Source organism: Ovis aries, chromosome 3 (assembly GCF_016772045.2).
Source record: "Ovis aries strain OAR_USU_Benz2616 breed Rambouillet chromosome 3, ARS-UI_Ramb_v3.0, whole genome shotgun sequence".
Taxonomy (NCBI): domain Eukaryota; kingdom Metazoa; phylum Chordata; class Mammalia; order Artiodactyla; family Bovidae; genus Ovis; species Ovis aries.
In genome coordinates this window covers 132,778,477-132,793,887 of record NC_056056.1, presented here as the reverse complement: position 1 = coordinate 132,793,887, position 15,411 = coordinate 132,778,477, and positions in this window count along the sequence as shown.

The following is a 15,411-nucleotide window of genomic DNA, read 5'->3' as shown; positions in this document are numbered from 1 at the left end:
AGTGCTCAGAGGCCCTGCTCTGACCCAGGAGGGCGGTGAGGAGGTGGGGCCCAGACAGGGGCCTGGGCAGTGGAGGGGTCAGGCCTATTCTCTGCACATCTTCGATTAGGTTTTAGGAGTGTCTTCTACCCAGGCTGCAAGTCCTAGCTCTAGGCTCCACCCATTCTGCCTTAGGGTGGTAGAGTCCCGGAAAGGCTTCATTGTGAAGGTCTCTGGCTCTGGGGGTGGTGGTGATCCATAACCACAGTGAGAACACCTTTCTCTAGTAAGCACTATTCAGGCAGGTCCAAAACAAATGTCCTTGTCTCTTGGAGACATACAAGCTGAGGCTTTCAGACCTCTTGTGCTGGGAAGTTCTTCCTGGATTTAACCTTACATCCTCTTGCTATACCATGTGCCCAGTAAGCCCAGGCTGAGTTTGTGAAATTGGAACCTAGCACCCCCTGGCATGGAAATAGCTTCTTCTGGATAGGGGAGTGGGTCTGAAGTTTAGGGACACTCAGAGAATGGGAGACTGAAGCCTGGAGGATCATAGATGGGTCCGGTCATTCTTGGAGAGGAAGGCAATGATCACAGGACAATATCAGAGACAGGAGTTCGGAAACCATAGGTTCCAGCTCACTTGCTTTACAGACAGCAGCTAGAGCCTCAGAGGCAGGAAGACTCAATCAGTGTCCTAAGCCCCTGACTCCTAGTCTAGGAATCCTTCTTGTGTCCCCTTGAGGAACCTGACTCTTCTTCTCTTCTCTTGGTTTTATGGAGTTGGGGAGAGAGGGAGGAATACTTCAGCTAATGGGGGACTGTCCCCCTTCTTCTTGCTGAAGGCTTCAGCGACTCCTTCCCAGTCTTTCCAGCTGGGCTTCGAGGCCTCTCACCCGCCAACACCTGTTCCTCAATTTCCCATCCCCCTTGCAGGCCCCCACCATCTGCTCTCTTGGATGCATCCAGGGGCAGCCCTCATGTCGTTTGCTCCTCCCTGCCTTCTCCTAGCCTCATGGTCTATGCCTAGTCTGAACCATTTCGTCTCCTCCTCCTCTTGCAGACTAGCCTCTTGACCCTTTGCAATATCACCTCATACTCACCTCCTCTGGGAAGTCTTCCTTGATTAATCCTCCTGTTTCTGGATCCCAAACATTCTCCTTCTAAACCACTGCCAGGGTAGCTGCAAGTCTCTCCTGGTTCTTCTGTCTGCTCTTTCCAGCTGCATAACTTGTCCCTGCTCCCACTTCCAAATGGAAGGTGCCTCAAAGGCAGGACTGATTTCTCCTCCCTCCCAGGACCCCTCTCCATGCACCAGAAGGGTCAGGACTGCAGCGGAGAATTGACTGAACCTTGTCCCCTTTCTGCGCTCTGGGGATGGGAGAGCTAATGGTGTCCAACTGGATCTCCTCCCGAGGAGGGAGGTGGCAATACAGACCCTTCCTGGTCTTTATTCTGTGTTAGGCCTCACCCCTCGCTCCTGTTCCTCTTCCTGTTCTTGGTTGACTCTGGCCCAGTTAACAGGCCCCTCTACACTATTCTCCTGGGGCCCTTGGGATGCTGGCCTGGTGTGGGGAGTGGCAGGAAGCTCCACTATGATGCCACCCTGCCTAGGCAGGGTTGGCATCCTGCCTAGGGAGGAGGGGTTGGGGTGAGTGGAGATCTGGGTGGAGGAGAGGGTCCTGGCGCTGGTGAGGCACCTGCTCTAGTTCTAGACCTGTCGATGTGTCAGCTGCCACCTTGTGGCAGACACTGAGAACTGCAAGGATGGAGTCCTGGTGCCAAGAATGGGACCTCCTTGGCAAGAGAGCTGGGAAGGCCAGTAGGAGTGTGCACTGTGAGGGTAGCAGGCCTCAGAATTCCTAATTGACGTTGGTGGTTTCTTCAGGGAGCTTTGAATTCTTCATTGACAGGAGAGTAGAAATCTGGGAGGAAAGTGGCAAAGACACTTCTAGATGGAGAGAGACAATGGAAACTCTGTCCTCAAGTCTCAAACCTGCTATTCAGATTCTCCCTCCCCGAAAGAGCCCTAAAAGAAATAGCCTGAAACTAAAGCTGGAGGATTTGAGGTCTGACCTGCAGAAGAACTTCCCAATAAACCCCAATGTATATTTGGATGCCACTGCTTCTGATAGTTGCATAGTCTTTCCAAGCCCACCATACCCAGGAGATTGCCCATCTTCTCTGGGTTCCCTGATTTCATCATGCTCAGTTCATTGGGCCTATTCCGAAAAGCCTAGATTTCTTAGCCTTCCCTACCCTGGCCTGTGTTGTGGCCATGACCAAGAGGTTAATCTGGAAAGACCCTTCCGTGGTCTAACTCCAGTCCTTCCTGTAGCCCTGGCAATGGAGAGAACCACCGTATAGCTAGTAGGGCTGCAGAGGGGAAGGCGGCCGGAGAAAGGAACCTGCGAGGACAGTTCTGAGGGAGCACAGCTCTGCCTCCGGTTCTCCATCCTCCACTCCCCTGTCTTGCTGGATTCTTGGAGATGGGACAAAGTGGTCCACAGGAGAACTCTCTCTGCTTGGGCCTCAGGATTCACAGGTGCCGGGGGAAGGCAAACCCCTGAGTTTCAGTCATGGCCCTTATTATTGTCATCCGTAGAGTGGGTATTGTGGGGAGCCAAGTTGGGGGAAGGTTTTGTCTCCACCAGCCTGAGTCCTTCAGGTTTCACCTAGGGTCCCTCTGGAGCTTTTTTCTCTCCCTGCACCCAAATCCCAGTTCCTCAGAAGCCCTCACAATGGTCCCTTCTCCTCCAGCCCCTAGTCCAGCTCCTTTCTGTGGTGGGCTGCTGCTGTTAAGTCGCTTCAGTCGTGTCCAACTCTGCGACCCCATAGACGGCAGCCCACCAGGCTCCCCCATCCCTGGGATTCTCCAGGCAAGAACACTGGAGTGGGTTGCCATTTCCTTCTCCAATGCATGAAAGTGAAAAGTGAAAGGGAAGTTGCTCAGTCGTGTCCGACTCCTCGCGACCCCATGGACTGCAGCCCACCAGGCTCCTCCGTCTATGGGATTTTCCAGGCAAGAGTACTGGAGTGGGGTGCCATTGCCTTCTCCCTCTGTGGTGGGCTGAGAGGCACGAAATTCTTCCCACTATCTTCCCTCTGCTCCTGCTGGCACTGCTTGGAGATCCTGGCCAAGAGCCCTGGCTCTGCAGGCTCCGGGTGGGGGGCTGTGCCCCAGCGCCCTCCCTCTGAGGTGCCATTCCTCCCCTGCCTCATTTGCTGCTGCTGACCTTACTGAGTTAAATTAAAAAGCAATGTTCTGTGTGCGGCTCCAGCCCCGTGGAGCTTGACTCTGGGAAGACGAAGACAATTACCGGCCCCTCCATCTCCCTCTCGTCTGGCTGCCTTATAATTTTTTCCCCTGCTGCCTGGTATGCAACATTTATGTTTTTAATAACACCAGAATGGTTTTGACCTTGGGAATTCATAGCAGAATGGGCACCGCGAGAGGCCCCAATGTGATTGGCGTTTGTCTCCGTCTTTTGTGGGGAGGAGGCTCTGGCTGGTGCCTCCCCAATTCTGCGGAAGGTGGGGGCTGTCTCAGAGAGTCTAGGGGGACATCTCAAAAGCCAGAGTGGACAAGGAGGCACATGGGGAGGGGGGAAGACAAGGGGAGGGTTTTGTCTTTTCAGATCTCCCCTGGAGGATGAAAGTTGGAATAAGGTGTTTGAGAGGTTGGGGAGTTTTTCTCCTCTTGTTTTATAAGGAATGAGTCCTGGATAGGGAATGACATGGGATGCACATGTGGGGGCTATGCGGAAGTGGTGGGGGTGTGGTATCCCTGTATGCACGTACTCAGCCCATGACTCTGGAGTTTGCAAGAGTTCCCACCCCTCCCCACAGGCACCATCCCTCCTCACTGCCTCTCACCTTCATCAGCTCTTTAGCCCCAAGGAGAGTGGAAGGAGTGAGGACCAGCCAGAAGGCTGGGGTCATACCCTAGGTAGTACTCCAGCTGAGTGTAAAGAGAGGAGGACAGAGACCTCTCCTGACTTGAGGCTAGGTTCTCTTCCTTGTCTCTCCCACCTTTCCTTCTGTCCCTTTTCTGTGCTCACCTTCCTAGGTGACTCAGCTCTTGAGGCTGAAGGAGAGCCAGTGGCAAGAAAGATCTGGAAGAGGAGGAGGCTAGTCAGCAGAGGGGTGGGAGAGGCAAGCGGGCAGTGAAAGGCTTGGGACAGAGGATCACTGGGAGAGAGAGACCTGGAGGGGCCCCTCTCCTCCACCCGAACAGGGCTGTGGTAGGAAGGACCGAGGTTAGAACGGAGAAAGTGCTTCTCTGACTCCACTTTAAGGTGCCTCTGCAAATATAATGAAAATTGCAAATTATAAATGAAGAGAAGTTTCTCCTGTAGTTCAGGAAGTAGGGAGAGAGGGGTGGAGGATTGTGTATGCCCAAGGACAAGTGGGTACATCTCTGTGCCCTGTGGTTAACAGTCCCACGTGTGCCAGTTACATATGTAAACGGGGGGAAGAGTGTAGCTTTGCCATCGATTTTTGTGTGTGTGTGGCCATGCCACTTGACTTTCAGGATCTTAGTTCCCCAACCAGGGATCAAACCCAGGCCCACGGCAGTGAAAGTACCAAGTCCCAACCACTGGACCTCCAGGGAATTTCTGACACTGATTTGTAAGCTGGTTTTCCATTGGGATCTGTAAAGTATGCTTTTCTCTCAGAAATGGCAACCAGCACAATGGGAAGAGCCCTGGACTGAGAATTAAGAAAACCTGGGTTCTAGTCTGGCTTCAGTTGTCAGCTGCTGCTAAGTCGCTTCAGTCGTGTCCGACTCTGTGTGACCCCATAGATGGCAGCCCACCAGGCTCCCCCGTCCCTGGGATTCTCCAGGCAAGAACACTGGAGTGGGTTGCCATTTCCTTCTCCAAGGCATGAAAGTGAAAAGTGAAAGTGAAGTCGCTCAGTCATGTCCCACTCTTAGTGATCCCATGGATTGCAGCCCACCAGGCTCCTCCATCCATGGGATTTTCCAGGCAAGAGTACTGGAGTGGGTCGCCATTGCCTTCTCCGAGGTGTCAGCTGAAACCCTATGAAACATCACTTCTTTGAGTTTTGGAGTTTGCTGTACAATCGTGATGGAAAAGCCACAGGCCCTTTCTGTGCCAGTGGACCCAGTGCAGGGGGACCAGAAAATGGAAGGGGGCTGGGGTGGATGGTAGGTCCTGAGAGCCAGAGAAGAGATGCTGGTGGAGAGGGAAGCAAGAGGGGTTTCCTGAATTTGGAAAATCATGGGTTCTTGCTGGAGCAAGACTCCCCTCACCCCCCACCCCCAGCCTGTTCAGTCTCAGCACCCAGGGCCGGGGGTCTGGCTCGGCAGGGAGCGCCGTTCTCTGCCGCCCTCATGTGGCCGGCGAACTCTTTGCAGGTCGCCGCTGAGAAGGTTCCTCTTAAATCCGCAGAGCCGCGTTCCTCGCCCCCTGGTGGAAATCGACTATATTACAAGAAGCGATTTGGGGTTGTCCAAGAACTGCCCCCTACCCCCTCACCATCTCCCTAGTTTCTTGAGGCCCTTACGACTTCCTTAAAGCTGGGGAGGTCTTCCTGAGATATGACCTTCCGTACTATTGCCTGATATTTTAAGTTTTGCTTTTGGGGGTGTGCGTTGGAGACAAGCGGCTGAGGGCAAGATTTTGATCAGAGAGGGCAATTTCTCTTTTTCTTTGGGTTTCATCTACACCCCAGTTTCCTAGGATCGTCAGGAGTTTTCAAAGAACGACATCGGAGTCTAGTGATATTTTTGGAGAAAATGGGTTTGGAGTGGACCAGGCATTATGCGTCTGGGCTTCGGTGAATTTGCACCTGAGCTCAGTCGTCAACAGGGAGATGGATTGGCAGGAGCCAGGAGGCAGGAGACAGGGATGATGGAGGGAGATGGCATATTTGACAGATGCTGACAGGGCTCGTTATTTGCTAGCTCTGGAAATCCCTCCCACCCACCCGGCTGCCCTTGGCCCTCCCCTTCTAGTACTCAGTGCTCGTTAGTGACTGACTTGTCTTTGGGGAAAAACCCAGTGGGCCAGGTTGCACTGGGGTGGATGAGGGAGGAGGAGGAGGCGGGAGGAACACCATGTAGATGCTGGGGTGGAGTGGTTGGAATAACTGGGATTTGGAGCTGAAGTGCGATAATCACTGGGGTGCTTGGAAGGCTTTGCAGAGGGAATTGTCCAGAGGGCAGATATTGAGTTGCGGGCGGTGAGTGGGCAGAGAGAATGAGGAGGCATAATTAAAGGAACTGAGCTCCACAGATGTTGGTGCGAATTTTGGGAGAACTGGTGAAATATGTCAGTAATTTTTTCGGGAGATTCCTAGGCACCACGAAGGGTTATAGGTCCTATGAAGGGGTGGAGGTGAAAGAGGGGCACGCATGTGTGTCTCCTCCCGGGACTTGTTGCTTCGCGTGTGCCTGCCGGAAGGGAGCAAGGAGCTGCGAGGCCATTCTCGACCCGGGATGATGCTGAGGCCAAGTCCCCGGGCGCGTTTCTGTTCGCGCTCCTGACACCTGCCCCCCTCGGATAAAGCACTTCCAGGCGGCCTCCCACCTCTCCTCGTTCTTTCCTCTTAAAATACCCAAGACGTGTGGGTACTTGAGTGAGAGAGGGGGCCCTCAGGTGCCGCCCAGAATTTCCAGTGGCTCCCAGTGGACGAACTGGGGCGAGGGAGGGGTGAGCCACACGACCCTGAGCGGGCAGGGAGGGGCAGGGGTTTGGAGCCGCGGAGAAGGTTGGGCGGGGAGGAGAATGCTGCAGTCGGCGCCCGCGCTGCATCCTAATCAGCGCTGCGGAGGCTGCGCCGCGCGGCCGTCAATCTTCCACACAAAGGGCCGCCCGCCCCCGCCCCTTGAAGCCCTCCGCGCCAGCCCACCCATGACTGCCGGGCAGTGCCGAGGGGCCGAGAAGAGAGAGACAGACACACAGACGCGGACAGAAAGGCCCAGTAGATTCAAGCCACGATCGACGCTGGGGGACCAAAAGGGCCGAGTGGGTCACGGCCCCCTGGAGATGAAAAGAGACCGCGACACAGAGGGGACAGAGACAGGCACTGGCAGAAAGGAAACGGAGAGACGGGGAGAGACAGAGTCAGAGATAGGAGCGAGCGAAGAGAGAGGGGCATCCGGAGAGCAGAGAGAAAGATGGGAGACAGATACAAAAACACACACCCAGAGGGCAGAGAGAGCCGAGACAGACAGGGACTCAGAGATAGGAAGTGGACCCAAGGCCAGGGGAAAACCGAAAGTCAGGGACCCAGAGCCCACGACAGATCCACCCGCGACTGGAGGGAAGAGGATCACAGACAGAGAGTAATGAGAAAGGGAGAGAGAGTAACAGAGGGAGCGAGAGAGAGAAGGGAAGAGAGGAGATGGAAGCCAGAGCATGATGGAGACCCTGAGGCTAGACTCTGCTGGTGTCTCACCACCTGGGACTAGTTAAGAGGAGAGGCTGTGTGTGTGTGTGTGTGTGTGTGTGTGTGTGTGTGTGTGTGTGTGTGTGTGTGTGTAGAGAAACTGATATTGAAAAAGGCAGTAGAGAAATTGACAGAAGACAGAGAAAGACAGGTGTAGAAAGAAATATGACCGAGGCGTGCTTAGGTGAAAGACATTGAGAGGGAGGCAGCCTTTAAGTGCAGGAGGGAGAGGGGCATGGAGAGAGACTTGGCTGTTGAGAAGAAGGCAGAGTAAGGGGACAGGGGAATAGTGGGCAGGCACCTGTCTCTTCAGAGATCTTGGGCTGGGATAAAACAACCTTTCGGGTCAGTTGGGAGGGGAAGTTAACGAGTGGATTTTTAGGATAACCTTATCTTTTTATTAATACAAAGAACCTTATTAATCCAATGCATGCCATCTTCTTCAAAGTAGCATCTTCACCTGCTGCTGCTGCAGTTGCCTGGTCCTTCCTGACATTCCTCTTTGGGGAATCACCTTTAAAGCATGCAGTACAGCTCTGAGCTATACTGCACATTTTTATTCTTTAGGATGAATCTAATTTTTCAAAACAGCCAAGTTTTCTCCAAGACTGGAGGATGAGGTAGTGCCCAGATGGGAAGCAGCATTTACAGTTAAGAACAAGGTGAATGTGGGAAGGCCCAGTGGAGGGTGTGTCCTCCCAAGTGGCACCGAAAGGTCATTCTGAAGGAGATACTTGCAAGATGTGACAGAAGACTTTCCTGATGGCTTCTTGAGGACTAGTTTCATTTTTCTGTTTGTTAAAACCAGGTAATAGGACTCCCAGGAACATCCCAGGCTGGCACTGAAGCCTGGCACATTCAGCTTGACATTGGCCTGAAATGTTTGGTCAAGTGGCCCTGCCCTTGGGGAGCTTACAGTCTTCTCTCCCTGACAACGTACTATCACAGTGGCCTGGTGACACTCACCACTGCCCAGATCAACAAGTGCAACTGACCAGGGAAGAGTCAGAGTCAGTTCCTTAGGGAAGGCTGCCTGGAGGAGGAGAATTATGTGTGGGCTGTGGAAGGAGAAACTCAACGAGGCATGGAACGGAGTAGGAAAAGAGAAGAACACCTCTCTGATGGTTCTGGAGCAGGAGCAAACCATAATCCAGGCAAGGAATAGCTTTGCTGGCCTGGAATAAAAAGCTGGGTTGGGGAACCAGGATGAAAGGGAATGGAGAGGGGCAGATTTTGAAGGTGGGGCTGGGTGATCTGAATTTTCTATGAGAGGAACTGGGGCCCACTGAATGGTACACAGATGTGTCAGCAGTGACAGTTCACGTACAACTGCCTGGAGAAGTGTGTACCCAAGTTTGCATGTCTTTGTGTGTGTGTGTGAGCACACACGTGTGGCAGGGGGACATGTTCATACAGGTGGTCTTTTAATCTACATGTGTGATTGGCAAGTTGCTGTCTGTGAGTGTTTGTTCATTTGTGTGTTTCCATGTGGTCAAGTGTGAATGGCATTTCGGTTGCTTTTTGTGTATTTTATTTGACTACCTGCAGTGGAGGGCTGAATGTGTGTGTGTGTGTGTGTGTGTGTGTGTCTGCAGGAGGAAAGGGGCCGGCAGGGAGCCCTGGCTACCCAAGCATCACTGACTGTCTCTCTCCCTCCACTGGCTCCATCTGCCCTCGCTGAGGTTGTGACAAGGAGGCAACCAGCAAAATGACAAAATGCTGCGCCCAGAGCCACCAGAAACACTGCAAGCCAAGAGCAGGTTCCCTCTGTGGGAGAGAAACCGGCCTGAACAGCCAGAAGGACGGACAGACAGGCAGACAGAGACCTGTGCGCACAAGACCGCTCCCCGGTCGCGCTTCTGGGAGCAGGTGTGCTCACAGACACACGCAGGCCTGCCACGCACAGGACACACACACTCACTCGTGACCTCCCTCTCCCCACTCCTCATCCAAACCCTGCCTTCCATCCCCTCCAAACGCCTGCTTGCCAGGGTTTGGGGCGACGGGGCTGGGGGCACTCACTCGGACCTCGGAGTCAATCATCGGATGTCTAATTGCTCCTTTGGCCGTGGAAGGGTGTGGGTGTGTGCAGCGAGTGTGTTTGGTGCGTGTGTGTTTGTGCGCGTCCCCCTCCCCTTCACTCCTTCCCCAGTCCCGCCACCTCCTACCCCCCTTCCGGCCCGCGGCAGTTTCCGAAATCGCCCGGCGGCCGAGAATTCATTAGCGGGGGGCGGATGTAAACGCAGAGCGGTGGAACGTTTTAATTAGGCCTGAACAATAAACAAGCTAAACGAGGCGCGCAGGGCTCCCTGGCGGGCCCTCAGCCTCCTCCGCGCGGCGCGGACTCATTACGGCTGCAGCCAATTTCATGCCAGCGCTGAGCACGGGCTGGGCCTGGCGGGGGCGGGCAGGGTAGCGGGGGCGCTCGCGGTCCGGAGGGCGCGGCGCGGGGGCGGCGGGCGCGAGGACCGCGCCGGCGGGGGCGGCAGGCTGGGCAGGTGCCCGCCCCGCCGGGGTCGCGGCTCCCCCACTTCTCCACCATCCATCTGTGTTTCGCGGTGTCCTTGAGTTGAAGGTCCCTTCTCACACCAGACGGCCAGAGTGAGCTTCTGGCTCTCTTTTTCGGGTCTATCTCGTCCTCCCTTCTCCCTGCCTCCTTCCCTCCCACTTGCTCTCACTGCGGCTGAGTCCAGCTCCCCCCTTCTCCGTGCTCTGCTTCTAACCCTCGGGTCCTCTTTTTGCCGCAGTCTCCGTGTCTCTTCCACAGGGTCTCTCCCTCCCTCCCGCCATCCACACTTTCGCCTGAACTTTATCTTTCCTCCCCCTGCTGCCGCCATCGATCTCTGCTTCGCTTCGCAGACAACGTAGCCGGCTTCCTCCGCGCCGTTGTCCTTCAGCTTATCTGCACCGGTCTTGGCCTCCTCCACGTTGTCTTCCCGCTCCCCCGCGCTCTGCCCACGGCGGCGGGAGCCTCCCAGCCTCCTCCCGGGCCCTCTGTCTGTTTCTCTGACCCGTCTAACCTTAGGTTTCAGATGTGATCCTTGGGCTTTGACCCGCCCCCTCTGATTGGGGCTCTTCTGGTCTGAGACAGTTTGAGTTTGGTCTGTTTTCCCCCCCTGCCTTCCTTTTGTGAAGCTGCGCGCAAGGATCGCTGGCTCCCAGTCTCTTCCTGGACTTCCCTAGTTGCGGGTGGCAGTTGTGAAGCAGTGGCTCTTGGGCTGAGTTTGAATCCCAGCCCTAGTTCCTCACCGTGTAACCTTCTAACCTGGGCTTACTCACCTGTAAAATGTTGGAAATAAACCTTAGATGCGATTAGCGCTGCGATTATAAATGTAACACACCTATAATCAGTGTATGTGCTCAATAAATATTAGACCATTATTATTCTTCGCCCTTCCTCAGTCTGCTCCCCTGTCTCCTCAGCCTGGAGTTAAAAAAAAATGTTTTGAGGAGAGAAGACCCCAAAGCAGTAGGTTTTATAGGCCCCCAAACCAATAGAATATCAGGGATTTTATATGGTTCATCCTAACAGATGCTCTAAGCTCCGAGCCCTGAGTGTGGACGAGAAGGGAAGATGGGGACTGCACTGAACCGCAGAGCATAGGAAACGATGTGGATTGGTGCACTGGACGGAGCAGATGCAAACCCAGGGGGTATGGAGGCATGCCCAGAGCCTAAGCTGTGTCAGTCCTGCAGCCGCCGCCCTCTGTAGATGCGGGCCTGGGGCTGGATCCTCTGAGAGGCTGCAGTGAGCCTCGGAGTCCAGTTTCCCCAGTACTCCAACCCCAGGCAGGACTAGACTCCTAGAGCCTCAGACCTGCATGTTCCTCTCCCCTCCATGCAGGTTCGCGTGTCTCTCTCCCCCTCACACGCACACACACACACACACACACACACACACATTCAGAGGAGTCCTGGATTACTAAAGGAAAGCAGCACCACACCGGAGATCAGTCCCCTCTAGCTGCCTGTCCTCCGACACTAAACTTACAGGACAAAGTGTGGGGCTCAGAATCCTATCCCTGTTCAGGTTGCTTTCTCTGACTTTGCTCCTCACTCCTAGGGAGCAGAACCAGGAGTAATACACTGCCTGAATGGACTGAAGGGAGACCCAGAGGGGAGGAGCCTGGGCCCTGCCTTGGGGCACTCCTAGGCTGATGGTGAGGTGAGGCTGATAGCCCGCACGGAGGGGCCTGCTGGGCAACCCCCCCACCCCCCACCGCCCCTTAGCAAGAGCTTGTGAGTTGAGTTGGTCAAAAGCTACTGGATCACACCTTCTTGTGATTCTGATGACAGAAGACTGGGAATGACTGAAGGAGGGAAGATGGAGGAAGATGAGGAGGAGGTCCAGAAGACTTCCTAGAAGACAAGGAAGACGGCATTCCTTTACTTAGTAGCGAGCACTAGAAAGGAGAGAAGAGGCAACTCTCAGGAGGCGCATTATCTTAGGGTAGGGAATGTGAACCCAGGAAGCAGATGAGGAAGAAATGTGTAGACATGTGTGTGTCTGTGTGTCTGCATCTGTGCATGTGTGCTTAAGGAGAGTGTGTTGGCGAGGCAGAGAGCTGGAGGAGGCAGGGTTGGGAGGGCAGGATTGCTGGAGGGAGGGGTTTGGCCTGAGAGCTTGGGCTGAGAAGTCCCGGGGACCATCCCTCTGGGGCCGGATGTGATGAAGGTGTCAGTGGGCAGTGTAAATGTCCCACGCTGTAGCTCCACAGTGACCCTGGGTTGCATGGGCGAGATGCTGGGAAGTCAGGTTGACTTCCCTGACCTTGATGTGTCCTCTTACAGCCCGAGGATGAATGAGCCTGGATTTCATGGGCTAGTGAGACATGGCTGGGTGGAGACAGCTGCTCAAACTGTGAAATGTGGAGAAGAGGCCTCTGGGGATCAGTAGACAGAAAGAAGGAGAGGAAGCTCACCCCTTTCATGGATTGAATTATGCATTTTAAAGCTAAAAATCTTGTCAGTTACCTGGTTTAACCTTCCATCTTCAGAGGTTAAGATATTACTTCCTCATTTCACGCAAGAGGCCTGGACAAGTTGACTAACTTACCCGGAGTCTCCTGCGCAGAACATGCTGAGAAGGGCGCCAGGAGGCAGGTCTTTTGCCCTCTGGGAGGTAGTCTCTCCTTCACTACTTTCCCAAGAAGCAGAACCAGCAGGAGTTGATACACACAATTTGATTCCTTGCTCTGCCAATTACCAGCTCTGTGAACTGAAGCAAGTTACTCAGCCTCTCTGTGCCTTAATTTCATTGTCTATAAAACAGCGATACCAGTACCTGCTTCTGTGGCTTATTATTGAGGATAAAATGAAATTTATGCAAAAGAACTGTGTACAGTTGTAAAGATTTATAACTCTAAATGTACTCGGCATTTAAATCGTCCTCATCCTCATCTTTGATGTCTTCCCAGCTTATTCTCTCCATACCTGCTGGGCACGTCAGCCTCCCGCCTCCCAAGCTCTTTGCACCTTCTAACCTCTAAACCTGGCATTTACTCCTCTCTGATCTTGCTTTAGAGTCTCAATCTTTATTTCCTCTCCCCTTTCCATAGGCCCATTGGCACCTGAAGGATCTGGCTACACTCTGTTAACTTACATGCATTTTCTTTCTGTCTGGATCTTTTCTCTGGTGTGTCTCTCTTCTCACATCCCAGAGATCAGGGCCCTTCTTCTCCTCTGTTTGGACCCTTTCCCTTTCCCAGAACTTGGTTCACAGGGTGAGTTCAAAGAATGGACGCTAAGAGGTACAAAGAGGTTGAGATAAAACAGAAGAGGGAGGGCCTGGGGGATAGGACACCAGGCTAGGTGCCTCCACCTGGGGCTCTTGCCTGTGGCCTGTGTAACCCTTCTGCTGGCATGTTAGTCATGACCCCAAGGGGAGCAATCATTGCACTCCTGGAGATAGGGTTTGGGGGAAATATTGTCCTGTTTAGAGAGACTGTATTTTGCTGCATGATGTGAGATACATCATCTGGAGGTCAATCACACATGAAAAGAAACAGCAGTCAGGGGCAGGCTTTCCTTTTCCTTTTGGGGCTGTGTGTGTGTTCATGTACTTCTCATTTGTTCTAGCGTTTACCTCCCCTTTGAAATTCTTTTCAAAGTGTACTCTCAATTTCTTTTGCTGAAATGAAGCCCATCTCTTTAGTGGAGATATTTTCTAAAGTTCAGTGTCTTTCATAAAAGATGTGTGTATGTGGGGGGAGGAAGCAGGTCAAGGGCAGAACTCGGAGAAGAAATGTAATTACCCAGCTCCTGGCTTTAATTACACATAAGCCCTGGACATTCTGAACTTTATTAAACTACTAAGTGTCCATGGGGGTGGGATGGACCTGATGGGTTTTGTTCCCTGGTCTTCTCTGCAGGGTTTCTCTGGAGGGTTCCTTCTCCACCGTCCATCCCCATCCCAGCCTTTGGCTCCGCCCGGGTTCCCCAAACTACAGGTGGTGCTATAAACCAGCTCTCCCAGAAACTTTGACCTGTGCTGCCCAGTCTAGGTGCCTCACTGACACTCTTGATCTTTCTTAGACCTCCTGGTTCCTTCTCTCCAAACCCATATGCTGTCCCCAACACCCCCTTTTTTTTGAATAGCCCACTTGGTTGTGGTGGAGGGAGGGGCTCTTTCTGCAGGGAGGCCCCTCCCTTCTTAAGTGGCTTACTAATTACAAACAGAGAAAGCCTGGTTTGTGAGGTTAGTCTGTCCCCAGCTCCCTGGCTTGCTGGAGGGAGCCAGGAGCTGGGGGATTTAAAGTGCAATTTCCTGTACCTTTTTCATTTCCTGCTGGGGGTTGTGGAGAGCAATAAGCAAGGTGGGTGGCAGTGACCAGACAGACTGGGCAGGTGGGGGATGGGCTGGGGGAAGCTTTCGCCCATACACTCTTCTGCCATCTCCCTTTATCCAGGTCTCAAGGTGAATTCTTTGGGGATGGGGAATTTGATAAATCAGTGCCCGGCACTCCTTCCAATCTCCTGTACCTCCCAAAGGTAAAGAAACTGAGTAGAGAGGAGTGGGAGGTGATCCAGGTGCCATTATTAGCATCATAGGATACTACATAGAGGACAGGAAGGAATCTTAGAAAATCTTGCGAATCAGTTGGATCCCCTCATGTAACAGATGGGGAAACTGATTATCTTTGGAGAGGACATGCAATCTGCCCAAGGTCACATATTTAAACGTGGGCTGGTGTGGCTGGGATAAACCTGACTCTTGGCTTGGAGTTCAGGGCTCTTTCCTCAGTCAGGGTGGGCTGTGGGTGGGTGATTAGTCTGTTTGTGCACCTGTGTGTGTGTGGGGGGGGGTGGTGTGTGGGGGTGGTGGGTGAGGATGCAATAGGATAAGGAGTAGAGGGCTATGGGGAAGTTCCTGGATAGCTAAGGCTCCAGGTCCTGAAATATTCCCCCTTTGGTAAGTCTTATAAAAGCATAGGAACTTCCAACCTTGGGGAAGGTTTCAGTGAGATGGTCCAGGAAACAGACGTGTGAATAAAAAGGAGAAGGAGGCTCTGTGACCCTTGGAAATGATTAGCCCCACATCTCTTCTTACCCTCGCCACAGTCAGAGGTGGATGCGGTGGGGGAGGGGGCACAGCAGAGGACAAAGGAGCCAATTATTGAGTGAGTGGATTAATTGATTAATTGTCCAGAAGTTTCCAATGCTCCCCCAACAATGACATCCCCTCCCCCCGACCCCAGTCAGGCATGGCCTCGGTTGGCCGGGATTATTAATTAGGGCTTGAAGTCATTTAACGATGATTTCATTATCGACGTGCTGTCTGTCTCAGGCTCAGCCCGGTTGCCAGGGCGACTCTGATCGATTGCCTTCCGGTCTCCTCCACGTCAGCCGATTCCAGCCTCTCTAGAGCCTGACTGCTGGCGCGCACTCCCTAGCGGTGCCCTCTAGTACTGCAGAGCTTCCGAGTTGCAGCTTTGCTTGACCCAGCCAAGACACAGACCTAGAGCCGCCTCCGGGGTCCCTAAGCTGGTTGGGAGCCGGGGCTGCCCAGCCTTG